The sequence below is a fragment of the Rhinoraja longicauda genome, chromosome 2 (assembly GCF_053455715.1).
Source record: "Rhinoraja longicauda isolate Sanriku21f chromosome 2, sRhiLon1.1, whole genome shotgun sequence".
NCBI lineage: Eukaryota > Metazoa > Chordata > Chondrichthyes > Rajiformes > Arhynchobatidae > Rhinoraja > Rhinoraja longicauda.
The window spans coordinates 100,363,695-100,389,299 of NC_135954.1; the positions used below are offsets into that span (position 1 = coordinate 100,363,695).

The 25,605-nt window shown below is 41.3% G+C and overlaps 1 protein-coding gene across 4 annotated transcripts in view; it reads right to left on the reverse strand.

Annotated features, from left to right (window-relative positions):
* Positions 1-25,166, reverse strand: part of larp4b (La ribonucleoprotein 4B) — a 73,346-nt gene extending 48,180 nt beyond the window's left edge. For 2 of the 4 annotated variants that reach the window (XM_078425095.1, XM_078425067.1), the window contains exon 1: positions 24,562-25,166. The gene's annotated coding sequence lies outside the window, so the exon portion shown is untranslated. Of the gene's footprint in view, positions 1-24,557 lie in introns of all 4 variants that reach the window. The other 2 variants (XM_078425086.1, XM_078425076.1) reach the window with 2 other exon arrangements.
* Positions 25,167-25,605: the final 439 nt, after the last annotated feature.

Below are 25,605 nucleotides of genomic sequence, written 5' to 3' on the forward strand. Positions count from 1 at the left end.
ATACACTTCCCAAAGGAGGCAAGCTTGCCAAATGCTTCTTCATCACCCCGTTCATCAGACTCGATACTTAAGGAACCATGCACCTGTACTCCCAGATCTTTGTTTTACTCCAGGGCTCTACCATTTACTGTGCAAGCCCTGCCATGATCACGTTAAAAATGGATGAAAAATATTTATTTACTATCCCCATCTCTTGTGGATTCAGATAAAGATGACCAATGAGTTCTTTAAGGAAACCAAGTCTTTCCCTGGCCACCCCTTTATTCTTGGGATTTTCCATTACCTTGCCTGCCAGCACCATTTTGCGGCTTATTTTTCCCCCTTCTATTTGACCCGTGTACTCCTGCAGTTCTTTTTCATAGAGGAATTTGCTGGATCCTGACTGCCTAAAGCTAACATATGCCTCCCACACCCCAGCATTTATTACCCAATCTCAAAAGCTCTTATCAACGGTTGCAAACTGCTAGCTTCAACCACAGTGATGAATGTAGTGAAGTCCCCTAGTTGTTAGACAGGATTTCCAGTATTTTGTCAAATTGCACCCTGACTTGAAAATAAGGGTTCCAGTCCATCAACATGCAGGCTGCAGTTAGTGATCAGCAGCACTGTTAACTAACACTTAAGTATAGGCTGGTCAGTCAGTAATTGGTCAGGATGTTTTCATCCTGGTTTGGGACAGGATATGGACTGGGCAGCCATCCATTTGGTTGAGTATATGCCAATGTCAGAAGCATTTAAGCCATTCCATTAGAGGAGTGACTTGGTCTGAAGCACAACAGCAGGGCCTAATGGCTTCACTCTAACCAGTGATGCCATTTCTTGACAGAGTACAAATTGGCCAAGACTGGCTTCAACAACAGCTCAAAACAAGGTCAAGATGGCTCCTACACTTAGTCCTTCTGGTTGAAAATATTTAAATTTTTTGTCTTCAGTGTCCTGGAATATGCCACTGATGGGAATACTCTTGGAGCACTCCTCTCATTGTTGAAGGGTAGGAGCAGGAAGATCTGGTAAATTTATTGTTTTCATGTTAATTCTTTCCTGCAATTAATAAAATGGATGATTTAGCTAAAACGTTCAGTAACCATCAGGCTTCTATGAAAGACTGGATCCAAAGGGACTTCATTGTGGTCCAATATCACAATCCTTCAATGGAATGTTCTGTCTGTGCTGAACTGGCTTCCAAAATTACTCACCCAATTTCAGAAAATGTCAACGAGGGGGAATTACAAGACTGACCAGGTTGTCTTTTGTTGTATAAAGGACCAAGATAAACGCCAAATGCTCACTCTGGTTTTCTGATTTAAAGTCAACCAAATTGGCCAGACTGATATTACACAAGCCAGATCTGACAAGAAGAGATCCCTTTCCACTTCGGGTATCAGTAAACTATTTAGATTTTTTCAACAATCTGGCACTATCATGGCCACCATGCTATTACCAATCCTTTACATTTCTACACCAGGCTCCAAGGAACATAAAATACACCAAAAGATGCCTCTGCTAAATCTTCAAACTTCACAGGAAGGAACATGCTATTATTATATTCAGCAAGTTGTTGGACAGACCACATTGTTTGTATGTCTGACACCAGACTCAGGGAATTCATGGCTCTCAACACCTCAAAGTGGGGAGCATTCAGGATGATAGAAAATCTTGAGTCCATACGTCAACAGCACACAAGCGAGCAGAAGCAGAAGAAAGCATGTCACCTGTAAAGCCATAATTTGTTTACAAAGTTGTGGCTAAAGGGATTTTAACAATTCAAAATTCTTAATATAGTTACAGCTTAGATATTGACCCTAAAAACTACTGGAAGACGCAGCAGTGCAGATTAAAATGAAATTTCAGTATACTCTGTGCTCTACAACCAAGTCTTTCTCCATGAAGCAGCTTCCTAGAGCTCGGGCAGACTGCTAAAACCTTTTTGGTCCAGAACATTGATGGAAATGACCGATAACAAATTAGCTTCTCAACTTCACTATGGTTTTAAAGGATATCTTCTGCAATCCTCTCAATCCAGATAAATACCACCATCGGATTACTTTTATTAAGATGCCAGTTTTTTCTCAACTGGGTTTTGCAGTTAGTGAACAATAGTTTTGACTTTGTTAACTTCTGCAAATGCTTAGAGCCCCAGCCCTGTGTGATGTAATACAGAGTCCAATGTGCCCGCCAAAAGAGATAGAATCAAACACAATGGCTCAGAGTACATGCTGTTCTTAAATATCGACATTGAACTTTGCAGGTGGTTAGTGAAATTTCTGCTTGAGCATTTTTAGTTTTAAACATTTTTGGTGAAAGAAATGTACAGTAAACCTCATAATAATGGGCAGGGAGGGCGAGGAGAAATGGTGCCAGTTATTGCCGAATGTCCGCTATAACAGAGTACGGTATTATCACTGTTTGTACTGCAGATGATGGCTAATACACAAAAGGACATCAAGTGCTGGAGTAACTCAGTGGGTCAGGCAGCATCTCTGGAGAACATGAACCTAATTCAGTCTGCTGAGTGCATCCAGCACTGTGTCATTTCACATTAAAACTATGCTCTGATGCTGCTGGTCTGCACCAACGAGCCATTCTTCACCGGTCCTGTTGAAGCAGCTGTTGCCCCTGACTGGCAGCACTTTCTTCAGGCTGCTGTCAACGACAGGAGATGCTCGGTCTCTGCGAGATTCCCTACCCTCCCACAATCTGCCGCTTCTTCCTTCGCTTTACCCCGCACAGCGGCTCCACCTCCCTTGCAGTCGCTGGCATCTTCCAAGGTGGAGTATATCAGCGACTCCGGCAAAAAGGCCAAGTGGACAGAGTGACCAGAGGAGGACAAGGCAGTGGTGGAGCAGGGAACGGACAAAGCGACAGCCAATGGGAAGCAGCAGCAGCTGGTGAAACACAAGGGAGCCTCATGGTGACCAAGTGCATCCTGTCGAACCAGGGCTATAAGCAGAGGGGAGGCGTCAGAAAGTCAGCCCAATATAACCAAAATCTGCTATTTCAGGGTCCATTAGAATAAATGGTGCTTCCTATTGCTACTTAATCTGGAGCCAACTGCAAGTTTTGAAAGCTTTAGGAACAGAATAATCAGATTTAAACTCAGTAATGTTAGTAATTGGAGAATGCAAAATTGGTATTGGTTTATTATCACATGCTCTGAGATAGTGAGAAACTTGGTTTTGCTTGCAGTTTGAACCATACATTAGTACATCATGCAGGGCAAGAGAAAATAAATAGTGCACAATAAAGTTACAGCTGCAGAGAAAGTGCAGATTAAAAAAGGCAAGGACCTCAATGATGTGGATTGGACAAATCAGGAATCCATATGGAGCATACGAATTCCAAATCTGATGCCAACAAGAAAGCAACTGTTTTTGAATCTGGTGGAATGTGCTTTCAATTTTTTGTATCTTCTGCCTGACCAGAGGGGAGAAGAGAGAATGATTGAGGTGTCAGCAATCCTTGATTATACTGGACGGTTTTATGAGGCAGCGTGAAGTAGAGATGGAATGTAGTGGAACGGAAGGGGGGGGGCTGTTTTGTGTGTTGGACCGAGCTGCATTCTCTGCAATTTCTTGCGGTCTTGGCTAGGGCAGCTGTTATACCCATCACTGATGTATTCAAATAGAATGCTTGCTGTGGTGCATCTTTAGAAAATGGTAAGAATGATTGGAGACACTTCAAATTTCTTGAGTCTTCTGTGAAAGTAGACTTTGGTCTACTTTCAAGGCCATGGCATCAATGTGGTTGGACCAGAACAACATTGTTGGTAATTGTTGCATCTGGAAACCTGAACCGCCTGGCTTTCTCCACTTTGGCACCAACAATACAGACTGAGGCAGGTACTCCAGTTTCCTGAAGTCAAATGATCTGCTCCTTCCTTTTGCTAACATTGAGAGACGTGGCTTTCTTGACACTATGCTATTAAGCTCCATTTCCTTCCTGTATTCAGTCTCATCTTTGTTTGAGATTCAGCCTATCAGTGGTGTCATCCACAAAAGCATTACAGCAGAATTTGGTCATGTCATTGAAAGTGCATAGTGAGTAACTGGCCAAGAACATCTTGTTGGATACCAGCGTTTATAATTATCTGGGAGGATGACAGTAATTCTTCAGCATAACTGGATATTTGGGCCCCATATCAGAGGATGGATGTGCTGGCTCTGGAGAGGGTCCAGAGATGGTTTACAAGAATGATTCCAGGAATGAATAGGTTAGCATATGATGAGCATTTGCCAGCACTGGGCCTGTACTCGCTGGAGTTTAGAAGGTTGAAGGGGGACCTCATTGAAACTTACAGAATAATGAGAAACATAGAGTGAATATGGAAAGGATGTTTCCACTGGTGGGAGTCTAGGGCCAGAATTCATAGCCTCTGAATTATAGGGCATTATTTTAGAAAGGAGGTGAGGAGGAACTTCTTTAGTCAGAGGGTAGTTAATCTGTGGAACTCATTGCACACAGAGGGCTGCAGAGGTCGAGTCAGTGGATATTTTTACTGCAGAGATGGACAAATTCTCGATTAGAACGGGTGTCAAGGGTTATGGGGAGAAGGCAGGAAAATGGGATTAGGAGGCAGATCCGCCATGGTGGAGTAGACTCGCTGGGCCAAATGGCCTGATTCTACTCCTATACCTTGTGAACTAAATGCAATTTAGATTATTTTGGATGGTATTACAAAGTGGCCAGATTATCAGTTTTTGATCTTGACATTTCAATTAATTTGTGCACACAATTATTCCAATATGATTTTAAAAAATCAATTCCAGTCAAATATCAAGCAAACTCTCTCCTAGTATTCCAGCTCTGGATGAATTATCAACCCAATAATATTTTATATTCCGTTCAAAGGACAGCATTTCCAACAATGCAGCACTTCACATGTCGTAGAGGCCAAGCAATCGCTCATGTTGAGTGCAATAAATGTGGACGATCATATGCGCTGACCTTAAAATGGCTGTTTCTGAAACTTTAGGGCTTTGTTAATTGCCAAGGTATTGGAGGAAACTAGAAGGTTCAAACTATGAGGTGTTAAATTCTATATTTTCTTCAGCTTTCTAAGTAATGCAAAAATGTTGATTACTAACCTGCAGTATAATTCCAGTTATGTTTTAAGGCAATGCAGGAAAAGTAACCAAAAGCTGGAGTCAGTAGGAAAACAAAGACGTTTCCCCATAAAGGCCAAGCAATTGCAGTGGTTCACAACCTCCCCTACTTGGGACAACTGCTGCCATTTGCTTTATAAACTTGCAGAACCAGTTCACTTAGCCTCTTTCGCCTGCTCTACCTACAGTTCTATAAGAGAATGCCAGTCTGATCAAGATCCCACCAGCCCTGATCATCTTTCACCCTCTAATCAAAGATCTATCTAACTCTACCCGTTAAAATATACAATAATTCTTTTTCCACAGTTCTACTGAAGTGATCCAAGACTTTAAAAATCAAATCTGTCTTCAAATGGACAATACCTTATTTTTTAAGTGACTTCTAATTTTAGAGTGTCCCACAAGAGGAAACAACTTCTCCATACCCAACTTGGCAAGACCCCTCAGGATCTTAAACACACAGACACAACACTGAACAGCACAAGATAGGAACAGGCACTTCAGCCCACAAAACCGGTGCCGAAAATGACTAATAATTTCTGCCAGTATATAATCCATATCCTTCCATTCCCTGCATAAACATGTGCCTATCAAAAAACCTCTTAAATACCACTATTACATCTGCTTCCAACACCACCCTTGGCAGGGTGCTGCAGATAACTACCACTGGATGAATTAACATATCCTGCACATTCCCCTTAAACTTTCTCACTTTCACCTTAAAGTTACACCCTCTAATATTTGACATTTCCACTATGGGAAAACATATACTGACTGTCCACCCCATCTATGTCTTTCATAGTTTTATACATTTCTATCAGGACTCCCCTCAGCCTCCAATGCTCCAGAGAAAACAACCCAAGTTTGTCTAACCTCTCCCTTCTGGTTAATACTGTCTAATCCTGGCAGCATAGTGGTGAGCCTCTTCTGCACTGTCTACAAAGCCTTCACATTCTTCCAGTAATGGGCAACCAGAACTGCACACAATAATCCCAATGTGACTTAACCAAAGTTCAATAAAGTTGCAACATAACATCCCCACTCTCATACTCAATGCCCTGACTTTTAAGGCAATGAAACAATATGCCTTCTTTATCAAGGAGCAATGTACCAGAATCCCAAGATCCCTTGGTAGATCAATGCAGTTAAAGATCTTGCCATTTACGGTACATTATCCCCCTGCATTCAAAATCTCATATTTGCCCAGATTAAATTCCATCTGGCATTTCTCCACCCTATCTATAACTGATCTGTACCTTGCCATATCCTTCAATATCTGCCTTCTGTCTGCAACTATGCCAATTTTTGCATTGTTGATGAAGCCTGAGTTTTTGTCAAGCCAGAATGACAGCCTCCCACCACTGCCCTCGGCCCTCCATGGGTAATTCATTTCAATCAATTATTTCCTAATTTTTCTCAACTTCAGCCTAGCTTGTCGGACACCATCTGCTTGCTGGTTTTGTTCACTCCGATAAGATCTTGCACTGCCCCCATATTGCAAGCAGGCACGGACTGAATGCTTCATTTCGCGAGTTGCAAATGGAATTGAACCTTGTGCAATCAGCAAGTTTCTTCACACAACACAAGTCACTGAAGCAACTGAAGATGCTCGGGCCTAGGACACTACCTCAAGTGGATTATTTTAACTAATTGCACATAACCTTTTCTCAATTCAGTCTTCAAAAACTATTTCCAATCTCCTTATGTTTGCCGTCAGCTTTCCCTCTTGCTTTGGTCTCCTAATCTGAGGAAAGACATTCTAGCCTTAGAGGGAGTACAGAGAAGGTTCACCAGATTGATCCCTGGGATGGCAGGACTTTCATATGAAGAAAGACTGGATAGACTAGGCTTATACTCGCTGGAATTTAGAAGACTGAGGGGGGATCTTATTGAAACATATAAAATTCTTAAGGGGTTGGAGAGGCTAGATGCGGGAAGATTGTTCCCGATGTTGGGGAAGTCCAGAACCAGGGGTCACAGCTTAAGGATAAGGGGGAAGTCTTTTAGGACCTAGATGAGAATACATTTCTTCACACAGAGAGTGGTGAATCTGTGGAATTCTCTGCCACAGAAGGTAGTTGAGGCCAGTTCATTGGCTATATTTAAGAGGGAGTTAGATGTGGCCCTTGTGGCTAAAGGGATCAGGGGGTATGGAGAGAAGGCAGGTACAGGTTACTGAGCTGGATGATCAGCCATGATCATATTGAATGGCGGTGCAGGCTCGAAGGGCCGAATGGCCTACTCCTGCACCTATTTTCTATGTTTCTATGTTTAGAGTACCACATCTTACATTTGAAAATGCTACAAATCGAACAGCCTGATGAACAGCAACTATGAAACTACTAATTAATCTAGACACTGCAGTGTGATCCTGGGCAAACAGTTCTGGATGTTCCATCAATTTGATAAAATTAAATAGGCCAAATAACACATGCAACAGCAGGAAAGTCCCAAGTATCCCAGCCAAACCATCAGCTGAAAAACAAAACATTTAGCATTGTGCGAAAAGTTAACAATTCAGGTTGAAGACTCAGAAGAGAAATTAAGTTGGATTGAAGTTGTGAAGAAGTTGCAGTGGAGGTGAAGAGGGATGGATCGGACAAAGGGAATAGTGACAGTGCAAGACCAAGGTTGGAGAGGGGACAGACCAGAGGTCAGCCTTCAATGGGGGCAATTACACAGCCGTAATAGTGTGAAACACTGCAAAATACAGGTCTTTGAGGCACACCCAGAAGGTCAGGCTGTGCTAATAAAGGAAAAAAAAGGAGCCAACATCAAAATTGGACGACTTACAACTGGACAGTTCTGATACAAAGCATGTGATTAATCTGCAGTTGGAAAATTCCCGAAGAGACCAGAAGGTTAAATATGCCCAGGAGAGCCAAACAAGGTATTTATTGCTCCTTAACCCTTTATTAGAATCTGTTGTGACATAGTGCAGTGTGTCAATGAAATAAGAGCATTAAATACAACTGGAAGCTATGGTCACTCCTATCAATTGACTTAGCTGCTTTGCAAGACAATTACTCGGACTGTGTTTGGTTTCTCCAATACAAACTGCAATGATTGTTAATCGCAATCAGTACAGGTAATGGTTGACAGGGCCGAATGCAGTCGGCCCCCAAAGTCCCACAATCATTTAAGGGACAGGTCCCTATGACTGATCTTCACCAACTCTCCTCATGCCACTTCCCCTTCCAACCATTCAGTGGCTCAGAGACTTCCCATGTGAAACAACAATTCAGTCGCATTTCTTCCAATCTACTGTTCCATATTAAGCGTTAACAATACCATCGCCTTCATACCAGAAGAGCCAAACATTGGGTGACAGCTTTTCAGAGCATTGCATTTCAACCCATCTCACTGTAACCGCATGCAAAAAAAGGACTATGATTAAATTGGATGCCAAGTTACTTTACACGAGTGTCCACACAAAAATAAATGATTGCTTGCACATGTTGAAATATTATGCACCATGGTTTTACAAGTTGCGTTTTGGGATTTTGCTTAAAATGCAGATTTAACTCCCTCAAAATCCACTAAATTCCTACCACAAAATTAAATTTCCAGTGATGTTTAAACATTCAGAACTTTAAAAATTGTAGATGTAAATTGACAATTTGCACAGAAAATTACAGTGGTGGCTCTTCAAGCCATTTGTATTTAATCCAACTCCTCTGGCGCAGTGGCTTAAAACCATCATAAAAGCTATAATTCTAACTCATTAAGCTGTAGAGCTACTAATTCTTTCAGAACTGGTTTTGATCTATAAACAAATCTAGTTTTTCCCCCATAATCCAATTTGGGATTCATTTAAATTCTACCACATCCATGATAATAGAATCGATCACCTTCTACTCGAGACCACTGACTGAATTACCTACTGAGCCAAGCAGAACTTACTTAAGAATAACATGGAAGTAAAAGCAATGCTTTAGCTAACAAAGAGGATTGACATTGTTTTTCCACTGCAACAATTCTCTGCAACAAACGTTTTAAGAAAATGGTTCATCAAATGCATAGCAGGGGTGATTGCTGGCATGTTAATAATTAACACTTTGCAAGTAGAAGGGAAAATCATATTACATTTAACATGACACATTATAATATAATGGCATACAAATGAAGTCATCTTAAAGTGTAAAAAACAGCCGATTAAAGGAGAGAATTAAATACTGACATGAACTTTAGTGGGAATCCACAATTTTACCCATTGACACAAAAAATACAAACTTTGAAAATAATAATATACACTTTAGATGAAGATCATGCAGAACATGATTCAAAATTTAAAATGAGGGAAACATTGTATCTTAATTTTAATCATTGAATTAAAATGCAATCTTTTGGCAAATTAGATTGTTTTTGTAGTAAAGAATAATCTGTTGGAGAAACTTAGCAGGTCAAGCAGCATCTGTGGGTGTAAAAGAGTAACTGGTGTCTTGGGCCAAACCCTGCATCAGGGTTCTTCTAGGACATTGTTTGTTGGTCCAAATTCCAGCAACTGCAGTCTCTCCAAAGAGTTAATTCAGAGGTTTTCATTTTCCAGACTATCCATAGGTAGATGCAAACACTGAACTAAAGTAGTTATTGCAGTAGATAATGTCATTGGAAAACATGGTTAGAGGTCACAGGAATAGTTGTGGTATTTAATGCTTGTGGCTTAATGAGTACAAAATTGGTATTCTCTGGATTTAATAATATAAGCAAACATTATTGCACTTTATTTTGCACAAATACATTAAAAGTTCCAAATACTAATTAGTTGTGGCAAAATCAGATTATTGTTCGGGAATGCAATTACTTGATTCATTTAATGTGTGACAGTCAAGGCTGGAATCAAAAGGCTGTAATAATTGATTGAGGAATATTTTTTTAATTATATTTAAATATACATTTAGAAATGTACATTAAATTCAACATGATATGCCAAACAATCGCCAGTAAGTGATTAAATGTATTTGGATGTTGGAAACATTGGCATTCAAATATTTTCCTTTCGTTGAAACATCTCAATTAGATTCACTGTATTAAAATCGAAACATGCATTGTGAAAATGGTTATATTTAATGGTAAAATAAGTTTGCAGGATCTAAGTTAAAAAGGAAAATTTAAGAGATACCTTTGGCCTTACTCAATGTAAAAATTGAGACGAAGTAACAGAAACCGGGAGGAATAACAAAATAGAAGGCTACAATTCAGTTTGCAGCATCTTATCTTCATTCAGAAATTGTGCATTAGCCCTTAGTTATTACCAAAACAGATTGACAAACCCAAATAAAATTTGTGGATTCTCAAAATCTGATGTTCCAGCACAGATTTTAACCATTCAGACTATTCCTACTGCATAAGTACGATAAGTACAGGGAAAAATAAACAAATCAATTTAGGATGAACACAATCACCAGAATCTGGGCCACAGAGCCAGTCAGTGGGTTGGCATTCTATTTCAAAAGTATTAACCATAGCTGGAATGTCTCAGTATTTAAAATGACAAGCTGATAATTGAAGGGCAACTGATGGCAATGGAGACACTGAAAATGGCACGCAGAATGCAATTAGTTTTGTCTTGTGCAATATGAAACCAATTAACTGAAAATTAAGGTTATCTTTGTTTTCAGGAGACATGCACATGTGCCTGTTAAATTTACTCCCCCTCACAAACAGCTGATTCAATAATAGACTGTAACTTTGCAGGAGGACAGACTGCACAAATTTTTTAATTTGAGAAAAAACTTCAGAATTGCCGATGGTCTCTTGCACCCATGCAAAGTATGTCAGTCACTTATGATCAAGCATTTGATCCACTTCCATCACTTTGAACCTGTTCCACATTGAAGTTACACCTTTGGGTAAAGAATGTTTTTTAAAAATATTAGAACCAATCACTTGCCTGGCTCTGCCCACACCTACCTCTTTTACTGCTTTATTGCTCCCCCCCCCCCTCCAGTCTGCAAAGGGATCCCCACCTGGAGCTCTTTCTGTCCATTTCACCCCAAAGACACCACCTGACTCACTGACTCCAGCACTGTTTTTTGCAGTCAAGATTCCAACACCTGCTGTCTCGTGCCCCCAATCCACCAGATCCCTCATTCAAGGTCCTACTACACCATTGCCACAGCAAACGTTTGGTGCTCATTTTGCAGGGTCAGTAATTTACAGCAAGCTACAGTAACTAACTCTCCCATTTTCTCCAAATATCTGCATTATGCTACCAATAGAAATTGTACAAGACAACATGTCATCCATTTTTAATCTTCATTATGCAATCATTACTCATTTCAGTTTCCAGTCTCCACTGCTAGCATCTTATACCTGCAAAGTGTTCCGCACTACATAGAAGTGTAAAGCACGGGAACAGCCCCTTCAGCCCATAATGTCTATGCCAGTGAAATTAATCTCCTCAGCATGTGATCCATGTCCCTCCATTCCCTGATTGGTCAGAACGTGAAATGTCATTCTGCTCAGCCTCTAATCTGATAAATTTCATGCTGTTCTCTGCTATCTGGAAGGAGATTAGTCCGAAGTTAACTCAAATGCAGAAATTGGAAATAATTTTTAGAAATGCAGACCTGAATTCCATTCCCGCAGAGAGCCAGAGGAAGTAGCAACGGGAAAACAATTACTTTTCTACAGCACACAGCAGATAAAGCGGCCTTCCAAAAACACAACCAGAAAATCAAAGTGGTAAAATAACCAATTAGAACATTAGCTTCAAGCTATTATTTTCCAAAAGCTCCTGAAAAACGTTGGTACCAATAATTTGGCATGCACTGAGAAAATAAGACATTGTAATACAGAGAGAAAATATACATTCAAATTACCTAATCACAGAACTTAGCTACCATACACCACAGTCGCAAAAAAAAATCAGTGTTTAAATGCTTAACTACAGCATCAGAAAACAATTTAAAGATAATCATGAACTGGGATATTATTTTCCATAAATCAGTATTTAATTCAAGGAATTGAAGGCTGAACCCAGAATTCAGTCTTATGCATAATCTTAATATAGATATGTCTGTTGCTGTCCTTGAAATAATTTATGAACTGCTCAAGATTACGGGAAATATCTTTGCTTGGTTAATAAGCACATAATCCACTTCTCATACTGCCACGAACTTTAAGTGTGTAACATTTAAATAAGTCGGCCTTCCATTGGCCACCTGGCTTCACGTGGAACAAGTATGCAGACTGTGTTTCCTTGTGCACCATCACTTACTTCTTACAGGAGATCAGTTTTAAACCCTCAAGCATTCAAAGATTATCTTGTGCACTACATGGCTGCAAGGGCTTCCAAGTGTATATGTCAGGAACATGTTATCAATCATTTGCAACAATGATTGGCTCAGGCTACAATCTCCCAAAGGATCCTTAAAAGAAAGATGGTACTAGTGGAGAGGGTTAGAGGAAATTACATGTTTTTTTTTATTTTTTAAAGAGTTATGGCTTGAGTATTACTTATCTACATCTGTAATTGTAGAAACAATTGTAATCAATATCTTCAGATTTGTATTGTTCTAGAACGGTTAACTGAAGAGCATCATTTGCAAATCTGGTTAACCCTGCTAAATGATGTAGATATACAAAATTAAAAATATTATTCAACTACAACTGTGTGAACGTGTCTTCCTTCAGTAGCATTTAACTAAACCATCTGCATCTGTCATTATTCCAGAGGTCAATGGAAGCCAAAGTTAAATGCAATTGGGAGGCAATACTCTTGTACCTAGATTATGAAAATCAAGGATGTCCATTTCTTCCCCTGAAACTTTACAACACATTTTTATCAAAGGCTTTCCAATTATTGAGACAACAATTTTCATTTTTAAAACAACCTAGAAAAATTCAGTAAGGCGGGCTTTGTTGAATCACCGTGGAACTTTGGACCAAGGTACTTATAAGACAGAGATGGTACTCCTTTGATTTGCTGTTTTGTTGCATTGAAATCAATTTTTTTTAGATATGTAGCAATTTGCAGTCTTCCGTGACGTAATAATGGCACTAAGGTGGCTGTGCAGGCAATAAGAAATATCAGAGTTGCAATTGGGGCTACCGGATACCAAAGTATGATGCAGATTGCCCTGCAGTCAGCTTCCATATACCCAACTAGTACGACGCAACATGGTAAAATATTATGCTTTAGACCAGTGGTCTCCAAACTGTGGCCCGTGGGCCACATCTGGCCCGCCACAAGACCTTATTCGGCCCGCGGCAAACACTTTCCGGCTGCGGGTTCTGTGGTAGCGTGGGAACTTTTTTTTAGCGGCCTATATGAATGGTACGGCACCAGATACGGAGCATTGCTCCGTAAGATGGTGACGAAGATCGAGATCAGTCAGCATGCCAAGTATACCGGCTTCTTCTGTGGGAAGGCCAAGATGAAGAGGCGTGCTGTTGGATCCCGCATGAAGACTGTGGCCGGAGGAGCCTGGGCCTACAACACCACCTCGGCTGTCATGGAGTTGAAGGATCAGTGAACACTGACTGGGAATCTCATGTGCACATCACCAAAGTCGTAAATCAAAGTTTAACAAAACCACAACAACAAAAAAAAGTAGGAGAGGGGTAATGCCTCCAGCACTGGATGCGCTGGAGCAGCTCCTGATCCAGGCGAGCCCCAGGCTGCTGCAGGGCTTCCTCCGTCGCCCTTGACTGGCTCGGCCCGTCGATCCTTTCCTCGCCCGACCGCCCGTTTGTCCCGGGGGAAACGCCTTCTGCAGCCGACCTTGCGGGCGCTGGGGGCATTACCCCTCTCTTACTGACCAACTCATCGTGTCCATCATCGCCAGCGGCTCCCTCTCCCCGGTTTTTCGGTCTTCAGGGCCGATCTCGGCGGCAGTTTACGAACTTACAAGTCAGGTAGGCTATATAGTTTGTATGCAGCTGCTAACTTAAAAATAATTTTAAATTTTAATTATTTCTTAGCGGAGTGCCCGCCCGCGCGAATCACTGCGACGGTGACACACATGTAGTCACTCCGCCATTATGTATGATATTTCTATATTGTCTGCATGCCCACTGGTGGTCACTGTATTTTTTGTTTTATAAATAATTGTATGCCTATGGTATATATATTCCAATATTTCAAGCTCTTTTTAAAAATTGAATATTATTTATTTATAGCCATATAAACCTCATTAAATTTATGAAACTGACATTTCTTTATTTTTTCCTACGCCCGCAAAAATGTGCCAAATATATAATGTGGCCCTCATGCTGAAAAGATTGGAGGCCCCTGATTTAGACTATACACTATATAGAAAAAGCTAACTAAAAGATCCATCCGAAATAAGTTTTTACGTGGAGACTGCGTGACAGTGTAAGTAAATGATCCATAGTCAAGTATAGATAGATCAGGATAATGGAGGCTCATGTTTGTTATCTTGATGTCAAGAGCATTGGACATTAAATAAAGCTCCTGGAAGGTAAATTTGCCGCTATTAATTTAGCAATGTTAACAAAGTCAAAAGTATATAGAAACTATCATGTTCACAACATATAGTATGCACTTCTAAGGAACTTTGAGCAACACTGAACATATTGCTGTTGAGCAAAGTTAGTGATGTGTCACTGGCAATTTGAATTTAGAATGATCTTTTATCAGTGCACTGTTCAAAGACTAATATGTAAATGTACTTGCATATAGTTGAACCTTCATACGTCATTTGACCATGCTTGATTGCACATGTTTATATGCAAAATATTCCAAGAGATGCATTTCTCTCCTTCCCCATCTATCTTAATATGCAATATTGTGACCGGACTACATTTGATTTATTAATTATCCACAGGCCATTGAAGCAGATGAGCAGTGTTCATTATCTTGCTGCCTTGACAACAATATCTGGACAATAGGAATTCAGGAAAAGGCACAATGTCTGAAGTATGAACATGAGCAGTATAATTATATTTTGCTGCGAATTAAATGATTAGTCTCTTCATTAGCACTCTGATTGAAGTTACTGCACATCATGACATTGATCAATGTTTCTTTTAATGAAACAGTCCCATGTTAATAATCCAAGGATCATAAAACATCCCACAGTATTATTAATTACAGAGTTCACCAGTTTAGCTAGTCTTATCTGCAAACCATTAAAGTTTTGCAGAAGTCTTTAAATATGAAAACAGGCTAAATAAATTGCAGCATATCGTTGAGTGTCCACTCACCATTATCCTAGGGTGGTTTTGATCCTACCATTGTCCATCTGATGCTCTTGCCAAAAGGACAACAGTGCTTCAACGCACATAGCTCTTCTACCTACCAAGCTATGAACTGCTGCCTTGTGCTGTTGATTCAGTAAGATTTAATACAGAAACAATTTCTTCTAGTTTAACTCTAACTAGAAATCTTCCAAGCTAAATTCTATACTAATTATCAAGATTTCGGATTAAGTAGAACTAAATTGTTCACAAATGTAAAAAATTTGTGAAAATGTTATAATATCCCCAACACCAAATCCTTCATTCTATCTGACCTTTGCAGAGCTCCTAGGATTGTACCACAGTACAAGTTGATCCTTATTAAATCTATCCAAATGCAGTAGCTAGGAACTATGCTTCAGTGGTAGAAAAGGTCTAACTATTTCACCAAAAAGTAATTGTCTGCGAACCAGTTCCTCAGGACACCAAGTTGCAATCTCCAGAACAGGCATGGAAAATGGATCACACTTAAGGGAAATTATATATTTCCAATATTTTAAATTAAGGCATACTCCACAACTTCTGAATTTACAAATAATTGCCTGCTCAGCTTTACAAATACAAGATGCTGCAGCTCATGTGCGAGACGTAATAGTCTATAAGTTTCCATGGGAAAAGGTTTTACTGCAACACCTACCCCTTCAACAACTCCAAAATTTGTCTCTGCCACTCTGGGATATGTGTTCTCACATATCTATCCTGACATAAGTAATACAAACAAAAAGGCAGTAAGCCATTCAGCTCCTCATACAATCTCTCCATGGCTGATCAGAGCTCCATGCAATTTTCCCCACCACACCATTAGCGAGGTTTACCTCAACACCAATTTTTGTCCTGAATCTACTGCGCAAGCGAATCTCCAGTTGGGTGAAGAAAAACATTTACAACTGTTCGAATGGCCAATCTTGTCACTGTGACATGCAAAAATTGCATTATTTACTTGGTGGTATGGCAAGACCACATGTGGAATATCATGGGCAGATCTGGTCTCTGCACCCCAGGGAGGATATGCTTGCAATGCAGCAGGGGCAATAGCACTTGACCAGATCAATTCCTGGGGTGGTGCATTTTTTCTTTCAAGACATTATTGGACGTAGAATAAGAGGGGATCTTACCAAAGCATATAAATTCTAATGGGCATACAGAGTATATGCAGGAATTATGGTTTCCCCAGACTAAAACAAGGGCTTCAGTCTCAAAATGAGGATCAGCAATTCAGGGATAAGATGGGAATAGAATGGGAGGCTCAGTTGCTGAGTATGTTCAAACTACATCAATAAGTTGTGAGATGTTAAGAATCAACCTAGGGTTTAAGCAGCAAACTCGTGTTAGGGAGATCAACCATGACCTTGTTGGAAAAACAAAGTAGGCTCAAAAGATTTTAATGAATTAGACATAGAAAACACAGAAAAATAGGTGCAGGAGTAGGCCCTTAAATACGATGATGGCTGATCATCTAAAATTAGTACCCCGTTCCTGCTTTTTCCCCATATCCCTTGATTCATTTAGCCGCAAGAGCCAAATCTAACTCTCTCTTGAAAACATCCAGTGAATTGGCCTCCACTGCCTTCTGTGGCAGAGAATTCCACATATTCACAAATCTCTGGGAGAAATTTTTCCTCATCTCAGTCCTAAATGGCCTACCCCTTATTCTTAAACTGTGACCCTTTAAATTATTCTTGTCTCTGTTTATTATCTGTCAAATATGGGTACATACACCTTAACAGTAAGTAAAATTCTAAACTTGGGAACTGAAACCAACCAAGACTTCTGTCAACCAATTAACTGTAAAAGACAACTGTAAACATGTAGAACAAAAAAGATATGTCAAAGTAGTAACATCACAGGGCTGCTGCAAATACTATTAGAATTAGTTCAACCACAAAATAAACAGCAACACTGCTAGCAATTTATTTGTAAAAATTGCAAATTAAGGACTGCTGGCTGGCATTGAGAGTTTCTATCTATCTACGATCTCAGAGTGAGGCAATCTTTCCAACTTTTAAATTTTACGTTTTTCCAAATAGGCAGGCAAATTGCAGCACTGTGTAAGGAGAGTGGGATTGTAATCATAGGCAATTTTAACTTTTCTAATACTGACTGGGATTGTCTTAACTTGAAGGTAAGGGGTGGTGGCTTTAAAATGCATTAAAGTTTTTTTTAAAGCAATACAGAGAGTCCTAGTCGGGAAGGGGCTATACTCAAACTTATAAGGAATGAGAAATAACAAGTCAAAGAACCGTTTGTGGATGAACCTTTGGAAACCATAATTCTGTAGATTTCAAGGTTGTAATGAAAAGAAGATGAGATTGGTCCTTTCAAAGTTAAGGTCTAATTGGGGATGGCCGATTTCAATCGTATAAGATAGGCAACGTAGATTATGAGCTGCGCTAGAAAGAAAACAAACATACAGTGCCCTCCATAATGTTTGGTGACAAAGACCCATCATTTATTTAGTTGCCTCTGTACTCCACAATTTGAGATTTGTAATAGAAAAAATCATGTAGTTAAAGTGCACATTATCAGATTTTATTAAAGGCCATTTTTTATACATTTTGGTTTCACCATGTAGAAATTACAGCTGTGTTTATACATAGTACCCCCATTTCACAGCACCATCATGTTTGGGACACATGGTTTCACAGGTGTTTGTAATTGCTCAGGTGTGTTTAATTGCCTCCTTAATGCAGGCATAAGAGAGCTCTCAGCACCTAGTCTTTCCTCCAGTCTTTCCATCACCTTTGGAAACTTTTGTTGCTGTTTATCAACACGAGGACCAAAGTTGTGCCAATGAAAGTCAACAAAGCCATTACGAGACTGAGAAACAAGAATAAAAGTGTTAGAGACATCAGCCAAATCTTAAGCTTACCAAAATCAATTGTTTGGAACATCATTAAGAAAAAAGTGAGCACTGGTGAGCTTACTAATCGCAAAGGGACTGGTGGGCCAAGGAAGACCTCCACAGCTGATGACAGAAGAATTCTCTCTATAATAAAGAAAAATCCCCAAACACCTGTCTGACAGATCAGAAACATTCTTCAGGAGTCAGGTGTGGATTTGTAAAAGACCACTGTCTGCAGAAGACTTCATGAACAGAAATACAGAGGCTACACTGCAAGATGCAAACCACTGGTTAGCCGCATAAAGAGGATGGCCGGGTTACAGTTTGCCAAGAAGTACTTAAAAGATCAACCACAGTTCTGGAAAAAAAAGGTCTTGTGGACAGACGAGACGAAGATTAACATATCAGAGTGATGGCAAGAGCAAAGTATGGAGGAGAGAAGGAACTGCCCAAGATCCAAAGCATATCATCTCATCTGTGAAACATGATCATGGGGGTGTTATGGCCTGGGCGTATATGGTTGCTGAAGGTACTGGCTCACTTATCTTCATTGATGATATAACTGCTGATGGTCGTAGTAGCATAATGAATTCTGAAGTGTTTGGACACATCCTATCTGCTCAAGTTCAAACAAATGCCTCAAAACTCATTGTCTTGCTGTGGAATGAACCGCTGGCCAATGATCCCAAACATACTGCTAAAGCAACAACGGAGTTTTTCAAAGCTAAAAAATGGTCAATTCTTGAGTGTCCAAGTCAATCACCCAATCTGAACCCAATTGAGCACGACTTTTATATACTGAAAGAGAAAACTGAATGGGACTAGCCCCCAAAACAAGCATAAGCTAAAGATGGCTGCAATACAGTCCTGGCAGAGCATCACCAGAGACGACACCCAGCAACTGGTGATGTCCATGAATCGCAGACTTCAAGCAGTCATTGCATGCAAAGAATATGCATCAAAATACTAAACATGACTACTTTCATTTACATGACATTGCTATGTCCCAAACATTATGGTGCCCTGAAATGATGGGGGGGGGGGGGGTCTATGTATAAACACTGATGTAATATCTACATGGTAAAACCAAAATATATAAAAATGGTCTTTATTAAAATCTGACAATGTGCACTTTAACCACATGTGATTTTTTTCTATTACAAATCTCAAATTGTGGAGTAGAGGCAAATAAATCAATGATGGGTCTGTCCCAAACATTATGAAGGACTGTTGATAAAGAGGTGGGGGCATGAGGGGTGGCGACAGTCATTTAAAGCTGAGACAGTCATAGCAGAACCTACACATCTCCACTAACATGAGTAAAGATACTAACATTAGAGAATGCTGGTTTACAAAGGAAGTTGAAGATTTGAACAGAAATAACAAGGAAGTGCCGGCATTTTGGCTTCAAGTGAGTTCTTTGTGAAGTTTGTGGTGGATGTAGAAGAGAACTTAAATCGGGGGGCAAGAGGAGAACATGAAACTGCATGGGAATGTAACATTAAGGAAACTTCCAACACCTTTTAGCTCTATCAGAAGAATGTAGCTAGGTTTAAGAATAAGTCCCTTCAGAGAGCAAAAGTGATTTTTTTTGTTGGGAACCGGGGATATGAGTGAGATCGGAAATGAATATTTCCCATTGGTATTCACCTGGGAGGTCAGATGAGGTACCACAAGGATGGAGGATAGTTACTATTGCTCCCTTATTCAAAAGGGGCAAGAGGGACAAGTTCAGAACAGTGAGCCTTACATCAATATTTGCGAAATTGTTTCCAAGGGACATGATGTATATTCACTTCAAAGGCAGAGACTGATCAGGAGTCTGTTTTGTGCAGACTAAATCCTGCCCCATGAATTCAAGTTTCTGTTGAGGTGGTAACTAAGAGGATTGATGCATGTAGGACGGTTTACATGTTTTATGTGGATTTTCCCAAGGCATTCGACAAAATCTGCTTCCAAAGGCACATGATCCAACATATGTTAGCAAACTCAATCTAAAATTGGGTTAGTGTTAAAAGCAGAGTAGTGTGGAGGGATGATGTTCTGAATGAAAGCTGATAACCAGAGGTGCATTGCAAAATTTGGTGCTGGGACCATTTTTGTTTAACATATTTTTATACTGCATAAATAAATTACTTGGTTGTCAAGTCTTTTTCCAAGGGTAGGGAGTCTAAAACTAGATGGGCAGAGTTTTATGGCAAGAAAGGATAAATTTAAAGGTGATCCAAGGGGTGAGTTTTCCTACACTAAGGTGGCTGATATATTTAAAGCACTGCCAAAGAATGTGAGTAGATGCAAATATCATTGGCATTAAAAAGACATTTGAACCGGTATCAGAAACAAGCAAATTTATACAGACAAATGCAAGTAGCAAAAAGGTATGCATGGTGATTGGCATGGACACTTTGGGCCGAAGGGCCAATTTCTGTGCTGTATAACTAAAACAAATGGTTATTTAGATCTTGAGCATTCAATAATGCTCATTATTCACCAAGCAGTTGCTCCCAATTTCTACTATGACCCAATGGGAATATCATCAACCTGATCATGCAATAGCAAAGATGCTGGAATGGATGAAAATATTGGGGGCCCTAACATGAAACGAGCTCCATAATGGTACTTTCAAACCTTGTTTAAAAGCAGAGTCTACAAAGCTATTCTATTTGAGAGCACTGACATGTACGTGCACTAAATGAGCAAATTCAATCAATACAAACACCTCATTGCACTCAGCAGTATCTGCAGGTCTGGCCATGCGTTGGAAGACACAGAACCATAATGTAACTAGCAGCCTTCCAGCACTTCAGCCATTGAATCGTGTTCAAAGAATCTAGTGAATAGTATCACAACTCACCTTGCCCTTATGTGACATCAGCATATACATACATCCAAGCAACTAGTTATGAAAATAACAGCTCTTCCTCTACTGACCCAAAAGTTTCGAAACAAATTTCAATATCACAACTTACACTTTGGCTTAATGGACCAATTCTATTTCAGCTTGAATAGGAACTGTGCCAGGAACATTTTGGCATTGAACCCATAGCAAGAGAATGTTTTAAATTCAAGAATTCATACATTTTGTACCCCTCCCAAGTACATTACTATCTTGTAACTGCCAATTTTCTTAAGTATAATTGTTAGTTAAGATTGATCAATTAGAGCAAACTAATGTCAGTAAAAATGTACACTGCTATGAAGATATTTGCATGTTATTGATGAACAACTAACTGCACAATGAAACCCAACAGATAACACTACTGCAAAGTAAAAGCAGAAAATGCTGGAATTATTCAGCAGGTTACGTAAAATCTATGGAAATTGTTTCAGATTGATGAGCTTTTATCTTTCCTGTGATCAAAGGTCAACCAGAAACATTAACGTTGTTTCTTCTCTCCATAAATGCTACTTGACCCAAATATTTCCTAAATGTGTTTTTCACAAATCTAACATTGCAGTTTTGTGCTTACTTTTGAAATACTTGACACTTATCCGGCACAACTGAAAAAATAGGAAATAGCTAATTTTACAGGGGTTCCCCAAATCCCACCATCTACATTCACCTTTATTAAAATTGCCATGAACAACATATTAATTCACATCCTTTTTTATCTGATCTGCCTTAACCTTACTCCACCTAAAAAAACAAAATTATCATCATTAGATTGAATTAGAATGGTCCCTCTAAATACTCCCAGCATTTCCTCGTTCCATATCAGGATCTATGCTTGAATAATAAGCAACTGAGCCTCCACAGATCTCTACGGTAGTTAAAATCCAGTTCTTTGAACAAGCTTCAAGACAGGGATCATGACTTCTCAAACTCCTCCTTACCTTTAACAACCTCCAGTATTACAAACTACAGTGACATGTGCTCTTCCATTGCCATGGTTCCAAGCTCTGAATTTCACTCCCCAAAAATCCCAGATACTAGAGAACCATCCTCATACCAAGATAATGACTACTATACCAGGTGCCCACTGATGGTGGTTTGTCTTGGGTTAATTAACATGACTGCATATATATTTTACTACAGGAAAGGTGCTTGTTTAAATGCAGCTTTTATTCTATTCTTTAATGCATCTTTGAGCTTGTCACCTAAATCTCTAATTTTATCCCAACATATTTAATACTTCTACCCTGTGGTGTCCTTTTTTTGCCCCATCTTGTCATTATTTTGAAATTAAACTGTCAGTCAGTTACTCAACCACACTCCTTGCCCCCATCATTCATTCACCAGATAATCAGATTGTCCTAAAATAAACATATAATGACTATTTTCTCATTTCATTCTCCTTTTCCCCCCAACAGTGGTCTTTTGCATGATTTACACTTCAGTCTTTCAATTTGTCAATTCTTTCCAAAAGGATAATTGAAGGGGTCTTTAGGTCCACAGAAAATTTCCAATTTAACAATTCCACAGTATTACACAAATTACAGACGTTTTGAATATAAATGATTTATGCACATATGGAACCACAGAAAAAAATCTGAGCTGTATACCATATGCCTTCCAACTTTTCTGTAAAATAATAAGATTCTCCTTTTCCATTATTACACTGCAGGAACACTTTAAAGGAGCAATCAAATTGAGTTTCCAGTTATTCCTATGCAATGAGTGAAGTGAGTTTTCTTATTACAAATAAACAAATTTTAAATGACTCCTAATTAGAAATATTCAGCCACAGTCAGAATGGTTCAAAGTGCAACGGTTCAAATTTAAACAGCTCCAAAACAAAACTCATCAAAAGTCATTCCTACCACATGAAAAGTTGCAATTTAATTCTGACATCGTACATTTAACAGAGGGACATTAGTGCAATTCAGAAAACAATTTTAGTGCAAGTCTGCCTGGTTACGGCAAAAGCAAATTATTTCGGGTGCATAACTAAAATGTTGATGGGGGGAGGGGGAGATCAAAACAGGAAAACGTGAATCTAGTTGAGTGGATCACATATTTAGCACAAAGCTGGACACTTTTGGAGTTCGATGTTTTAAAATAAATGAAGTGCAGACGCTCTTGTTAGGCCAAGGCCTACATAACATCCCCAGAAAAGTTTTTTGCAGCAAACCTCGCGGCAACAGACGCAGTGCGGTCTGGTAGTTAGCTGACACAGCTACGAGACTCGCTGACATGTTTTAAGTGGGTAAGAAGAGGGCAAGCTTTATCCCTGCGAGTTGACAAACTCTTTTTTTTTTTTTTTAACAGACACGTTGAACATTCGCTAAATATTACACAACAAGCGGCGTCGCTAGTTGAATCCATCATCCGGACAGAAAGGGCGGGGGGGGGGGGGGGGGGGGGGGTTGCGAGGACGAGTGGGGGGAAAGAAACTAACAATAAGTGTTGCCCCAAAACTAGAATCGGGGAACTTGTAGACGAGGTCACAACGGACACAAAAGTACCGGGTTATTAACGAGGCTGATCTGCAAACTCACGGGCGGGGGGCGGGGAGAGAGATACTCGTGTCACGCACACGAGCAAACATCTCCAAGGGGAATAAAAGTAGAGATTTTTTTTAAATTAAAGCGCACATGGCTCTTCTGCTTTTTTTTTTTTCTCTCTCTCTCTCTTTGCGGGACCGAGCTCTCGCCATTCATTAGAGGGAAGCACATGTTCTGTGCTTCTTCACCAGCGCTGGGTTGTGAGAAGGTGGGAGCACACACACACACACTTCCACCTTCTCACAAACCAGGCCAATCCAGGCCGGGCCTGCACCAGCCTGGGGCCTATCCACAGCCCGGGCCTGGCGTATGTCGCCATGGCCCAACAAGGCAGGATGAGATGAGGGAGGAGGGGGGGAGGGGAAGGCGGGATGTTGCCAGGCCAGGCCAGGCCTTGCGGACCGAGCCAGCAACAACATGGCGGCCGCCATGTCTCCCGCCCGCACTCGGGGGCCCCCTACACTTGTAAACCTCCTTCACCGACTAGTCTCCCCTCCCCGTCCCACAACCAGCGGGCTTCTCACGTCACCACCCGTCCGCCCCGTCGTAACTCGGGGCGTCGAAGAGCCCTTGATGCCCCCTCCCCCCTCTCCTTTCATTTGCAAATCTCCTTCATAGTCAACCCTTCCCTCCCTGCACACACACACACACGCAGCCTCGAAGAAGGCCTTTGCTTTGGTCCCCCCCCTCCCCCTTCATTTGCAAACCTCCTTCACAGTCAACCCTTCCTTCCCTCCCTCCCTGCACACACAGGGCCTCGAAGTCCTTTGGTCCCCCCCCCCCTCCCCCTTCACAGTCAACCCTTCCTTCCCTCCCTGTACACACGCACGCACACACGGGGCCTCAAAGGCCTTTGCTTTGGTCCCCCCCTCCCCCTTCATTTGCAAACCTCCTTCACACACAGTCTCCCTCCCTCCCCTCCACCCCACAACCAGCGGCCTCTCTCTCTCTCTCTCCCTCACCTACCCGCCGGTCGGTCGGTCGGCCGGTCTCGCCTGTCCTTCCAGAGGCCGATGCGGTGCGATCGATGTCTTTCCCCTTCTCCCCCCCACTCAAGCAGGCGGGGAGACAACAAGCGGCAGCGGCAGCGGCGGCGGCGGGAGGAGGGAGATGTGAAAGAGGACAAGGCCCAACTCACTCGCAACAACTCTTCTTCCCTCACACCGGGCCCAGCCAGCAGCCAACAGCCAGCAGCCAACACGACTCGGGCCACCCGGAGCGGAGAGGAGGGGAGGGGAGAGGAGAGGAGAGGAGCTGCTATCGATTTCGAGGAGGAGGAGGAGAAGAGGAGGAGGAGGAGAGGGGGGGGGAGGGGAAGGAGGGATTTATAAAAACAAATTTAAAATAATCATACACCGAAACACACACAAACAACAAAATACAAGAAGAAAAGACACCGACGATAACGTCCCGGGAGGGGGAAGGGGAGGGAGGGAAGGAGGGGGAGAGAGAGAAAGAGAAAAAGAAAGAGAGAGAGAGAGAGAGAGAGGCCTCGACAAGCGGGGCTTGGCCGTGTTAATCCCACTCGGGTCCGGTTAAAAGCACTCGTCGTCCGATCGCTCTCCTCGGCGGGGAGGGAGGGAGGGGAGGGGAGGAGGGCGGCAACAAACTTCACGCCGGATGTCCCTCCTCGCACAGCCCGCCCACCCGCCTACCATTGCCGGCCCAGAATGTCTGTCATCCACACTCCACTCTCCTCTCTCACACACACACTCCCCTCTTCACTTCTCCCCCCCTCTTCACTTCTCCCCCCTCTTCACTTCTCCCCCCCTCTTCACTTCTCCCCTCCTCTTCACTTCTCCCCTCCTCTTCACTTCTCCCCCCTCTTCACTTCTCCCCCCTCTTCACTTCTCCCCCCTCTTCACTTCTCCCCCCCTCTTCACTTCTCCCCTCTTCACTCTACCCCCCTCTTCACTCTACCCCCCTCCTCACTCTAACTCCCCTATCACTCTACCCCCTCATTCTCCCCCCCTCCTCACTCTACCCCCTCCTCACTCTACCTCCTCCTCA